This window comes from Ooceraea biroi, chromosome 13, assembly GCF_003672135.1.
Source record: "Ooceraea biroi isolate clonal line C1 chromosome 13, Obir_v5.4, whole genome shotgun sequence".
Taxonomy (NCBI): Eukaryota; Metazoa; Arthropoda; class Insecta; order Hymenoptera; family Formicidae; genus Ooceraea; species Ooceraea biroi.
In genome coordinates, this window is record NC_039518.1 from 1619613 (window position 1) to 1625612 (window position 6000).

The following is a 6000-nucleotide window of genomic DNA, read 5'->3' on the forward strand; positions in this document are numbered from 1 at the left end:
CTAGGAATTTATCGTCGAGATAAAATATCGATTTTCCATATATTATTAATCATAAATTTATTTCATTTATTAGTGCAAATTAATTTGGTGCTTTCTTTAAGAAATTGAGCCTTTATTTACCTTCTTTTTATCAAGAGAAGATTTATCAGCTGCCCGATGAAGAAGAAATTAATGAAGAAATAAATTAAATATTAGAAAATAACGGCGAATATTTCGAAGATTGACATGTTTATTATTGTTTTGAAATGAAGGCTCAATTTCTTCAAAAATATCGAATATCGAATTAATTCGCGCAGCTAATAAATGGTTGTCGAAAATTTAATCTTCCCGCAGGCGCGTTTTTTTAATCTCTTGCAGTTGTCTGGACGTCGAAAAACACGGTTAAAATTTGCTTGCGCTGAATCATAATAAAACACAAAAATCAATTACAAAGCTCTCATGCGTTTTCACATTTCTTTCGCACGACATCGTCGCATGCTATAGAAAAACGAGTCTTTGGAACGGGTGTCAAAGCCGACATGTATAATAATATCAGTCTGCATGCCATGTATACGATGGAATGACAACGAAAAGATTGTGAGGGAAGGTGGGAGGAAGAGGAGGACGAGAGAAAAGGAGATAGTTTTAATAAACGTCGCGTCTCAAGAGAAACTTTTCTCATTGGGTTGCACCGTGTCTCGCGCGCAGACGGATATCGCCTTTCTTCTTCCCGGCTCGCGCGGGAGGTCCGATGAAAATCCGTCTCTCCATTTCAGCAGCAACGCGACAATGACGACTCGAGTTTCATCAATTACACGGACGGCGAAACGAAGAAGAGCGACGCGCTCGATTGTTGCAGAGGACGCGTGAGCTTTTGAGCGCGCCCGAGAATTTCAAGATGATGCATTCGGATGGTCTCGTGAAGGTGTAATATAATGTCCCGAGAGAACATCGGAGCTTTTTATTTGCTAGGCTTGAAATAGCAAAATTTTGAAAACGAAAGAAAAAACTTTAAAACGTAGAAAAAATTTAAAACGTAAAAATATCGTTGCAAAATAATGCCGAATAATTTCTACCTGAATTACAAAACTAAGCTGCTGTCGTGTACGAAGGAAGCACCGTTCGTTGTACCTAAAAAAGTTTAAATATATATGTATAAATTACTAAATACGCACCCTCAGAAAGGATTTCTGATAACAAGACGAAAAATATTCTTGACTAATTTAATCGTATTACAAGTATAAAAAATATGAAAATGAAACAATTTTTTATTTAAATCAGTAATTTCTATTCTTCTCTCTCGAATTAAATAACATTGTCTTACTGTCTCGAGACAAGAGTAACATGTACAAATTTATGCTTATATATCCTTGTATGTAGAATAATTTTATATTAGCGCCACTTTATAGTAGGCTTTGTCCATGTCGACGCATCATTTTCTCACGGTCGCTCGTCGACTCGGCGCCGTCTTTTATTCGGATGAAACGGCCAATATTTATGTGTTGCAATCGAAAATCGGGAAAGTGTTTCTGTTATTTACAATGAACAAGTGCAATACTCTACAAGAAATATTAAAAGACATGGAAATGTAAGTAAGTATATACGATATACTTACTTGAGAAATAAGATTCGAGATAAGACATTTCCACTTATTCATTGTAAATAACGGAAACACTTTCCCGATTTTCGATTGCAACACATAAATATTGGCCGTTTTGTGCAGATTCTACAAATTCTCTTAGAAGAATAGAATAAGATGTCTTTTGGATCTGACAATATTCTGAAATCAAGAATATTTTGAACTTGCTAGAAATTTGTATCTAAATCCTTCTGAGAAAATGAATGAGACAGCACCAAGATTATTAAAATCTAGATTTTGGAATTTTCTATTCAAGATTAAAATATGCTTCTTTTGAATAATAAATATGATTGTCGCTATAGCGATCTTATTTTATGATAGATTAAAGAGTAATAGCATTAAGTCCAGAAATCTTTTCTGTGGGTGCGGTTTTATCTTCGGCGCGGGGTGATTTTTGCTTTCTACGTGGGAGCAAAACTTGGAAGAAACTTGAAACAACGAGTCGGCTGTTTCGCTAACTACAGCGGGACGACAGAGTCGCCTACCAGGCAAGAGCGAGAAAGTTATATTGAAAAAGTTCGCCGTTGGCGTTCGTTCAAGTGCTCCACCGAAGAAGCGCGGATAATTTCGCACCTGAAGCAACGCTAACGAAAACAGCGACGTTAAGCAGAAATTAATGCCTCTTATTCGTTAAAGTAAACTAATAGGATTTCCAAGACTATTGTATTTTGTGTGCACTTGGGGATATCAAAACTCGTCGTACTTTCGTCGTAACAGAGCGAGAGAGTAGAGTATAGAAACTATTACATTGTTATCCGCATTCTGGAATAAACAAGTTCCACTACGTATCTACGAACGCTTCAAATTGAATTCCGATTGAATTCGCGCGCGCGCGTAGGATTAAATCCATAATTTGCATTGATCCGCAGTTTATGCAGTGATCGACTGATCACTCCGACTTGGAAATTAATTAATAATTAATTAAGTCGTTCGCATCAGACAGGGATAAACTGCACACGCGGCGTACCTATTAATAACTCGGGATACAGCGGCGGGAAATTTCGTAATATCCAGCTGGATCGATCGTCTCTACCTCGCGGTGAATCGCGTATTTTACGAGTCGGATCTCAAAGTTCCTCTCGAACACATACAGATATCCATTTAGGGGTGGTGGAGAAGCAGAGGCGACGAAGTTCGAAGGGGCGCCGGTAAAAATGTGGCGGATGAAAAGAGGGGAAAAGCGAGCTTACTTAGCAGTGATAAAGTTCAAGCCGGCACGAAGGAAGACGAAGAAGCATTTTTCGTCGCGCGAACCTCCATGAAGACTCGGAAAACCTCGGCGAACCTGCGCGCCGAGGTAAAATGAAGATATCTCGTACAAACCGATATCGCCTAAGGATGATCCAAGTATATGGGCGAGTAAAGTGGGATACAAAGCGAAACGTGGTCTCGAATCTATGCCTGGACAGGACCAAATGCCATTGGAAGTTTTTAATGCTTTTACAGAGCCATTTTTCGGGGTGGGCTAGCACGCTTGCCCCCACTCGTTTCAAAAGTCAATTTCACGGCGTGATGACATTTAATTCGATTTTCCCTCCAACGAGATTGTAAAACTTGAAGATTTAACTTCACAACGAATTAATATCCAATTTTCTTTTCGAATAGCTTCTCCTGCGCTATTAAATTAAGCGTGGGTCACCGGTGGGGAGTAAACCGCGCGAGTACCTCGCACGCAATTTTCCTCCATTTTAGATTTTACCAATTACCAAATGATCAATGTCAAAGATTCGGAAGCAGAGGTTCCTTAGAAAAAATTGCAAATGAGTTCGGAGTGTCACTAGTAGTCATTAGTGTACGAAAAATTGGAAATGTACTCTAGAACGTGACGTCATTTAGATGGAAACGATAGATCCACTGTTTCCCGTTCGTTGCACCCCAATGCGGAATCCCAAAGATCTCCGCGCGAGAAGCGGAGCCATTTATATCCAAAGGGACCGGCACCTCGGGTCCGTCTTGTCGGTAAGATAAATTGCCATTCTGGCCGTACGATAAACGAACCATCCTCATCTCTTCCTCGCACATACACAAACCTTTTCATGTTTATCCTAGCTTCCGTTTCCGTTCATCCGCAGGGCGAATAGAGACATACGCGGCTGTTCCGCGCGGCGGATCGCTTCCCTCGCGTGAAACGCCAAAGCGTATAAGTCCACTCCATCAAACGTCGAGCTCTCACGGCTTATCAAACTTTTGAAGGCGGTTTCGTAATATCACGGTCCCTCTACCTCCCGTACATCGATCTTCCGCCGCGCCGATACGCCGGAAATTAAGCTCGTCACGAGACACTTTTTACACGGGGTTTATCAACAAAATATATAGTATTTTCGCCATTTAAATATTAGCGCCGATAAAGCTGTGGCTTGATTAGTCTTCAACAGGGGAGTAATAAACCAATGAAAAAAAATCAAGAGAAACATCTCTCCTTTTGTGTCTCTGTCTCCTCACAAAGAACAAAATTCGAAGCATATTGTCAAGAAACATTAAGAACGTCATCATTGTTGTCTCTATGTACTCTTTTATTCGTCTAGATTTCGGCACTTTAAAATAGATTTTAAAAAACTTTAAGCCTGTTAGAAATTCATCAAGCTCTCCAATTTCAACTTCCTTTCTTCCAAAGTCGGAGAAATAATTTGCAAGAACTGTCCGACTCCTCGAATCACTGCTGCTCGTCGGCAAGCCATCCATCATCTCTTAGAGACGCCATTGCATCAATTTCGATTAGATGGATCCGCAAAGCGAGGGATGGAAGTCAAATATACACACGAGCAGAAAGTGAAGCTTCGGCTAAAAGTTGTCACAGGAAATCACACGGAAGACGAATGCGTCCACGTCATCGGACGGGACGGGCTTCCGGGAGGGAAAATTAATTTTACAATCTTCATTTCAAAATGGATATGAGATTAACTAATCAGTTTTAAACGTAACGACGTTAATTTCAGTCAAATCGTCCTCAGAACGTTTCAAAGCGCCAGATCTTTTCTAGAAAAGCTATTAAGCTATTACATTTGTATGTTCAAAGTCTTTAGAGTTTAACGTTCGTTCTATATTTTACTTTCATAGACACATTTTCAATAAATTCTTGTCTGCCTGTCCAAAAAAGAAAATTTTTGATTTTATTGGCAAAATGCCAAAAGTAATCGGATACGAGCATCTATAGACTAGCTAAAATAGAAGCAGAATACTGGATGAAAAATCTATAGCGCGCGTCAGAGTTAAATTCGAGTTTCAAAGACATCGAATATCGTGATATCGATTTCATTGACAAAGAGCAGCCACGGCAAGCTCTAACAGCAGCCAGTGCAACGTCACCGAGTCATTAATATTTATCGAGACGACTTCATTATACATTCTATTTGTCTATATCACTTAAACCTATTATCTAAAGATAAGGCTTCGCTAAGAAAGCAATATAAAATTTTATTGGTGAATAGATTATAATAAAAACCGCTAGCGAAAGTCTTTGAAGACCTCAACGATAAATGTCATGTCGCGGCATAATAACTTGGCGCAACGATGACTTGACAGAACGCACGATATGCTCTAATATACGAATGTAATTAATCATTGGAGACATTAAGAAAATATCTGAGTATTCTAGACTACCAATGATTGACGAGGAGATATGCGATAAACATTTGTCCGTTATCTTTCTTTTGTACAGACGAATATTTGAATCAGGATTCAATGCTCAAGATCTCACGTTCTTTTATAAAACAGAACTTTCTGTTCGACTCGAACGAATGTGCAAAGGCATAACATGTGGCTGATGCTGTCTCTAATTTTATTAATGCAACGTCATTATATATATAGATATGCTGCAGCATTCATCTCTACAGGAAATGTTATGCAAATTATGCAAATATAGAGGAATGACGCATGACAACTCTTTGCATTACTGCACGATAAAATTTTTGCACGGATGTTAGAGGTCAGAAAAATATAGCCATGACTCGGAGAGATGTGGCCATAAGTCGCGAAATTGGCCCTTCCTGTGACAATGATTCCATTTAGAGACCCTCAAGGGACCTTTCCTTGAGGGTCTCTAATTCCATTTGGAGTCACATATATGTATATAGATCACGAGTGTAACTTCTCTAAAAAACTTTAGTAATTCAAACTAGAATCAGGTGCAATTAGTATACATTCTCGCCGTCAGATTTCTTATTCGTTTACAAATTAAAAAAAAGTTTTTTAATTTAAAAAAATTAGAAAAAAGTGTCTTTTCAATTTTAATTTTTAATTCTCAATTTTTGATTGTTTTAATTTTCATTTGTTATAAGAAAACTCTTTGTCATACTCCTTTCATAAGTTGGTCCAGCTAAATGGGATTTAACTCTTGAGAATTGGAATTAAATGTTTTTAATTTCGTAAAATCTATGAATTTG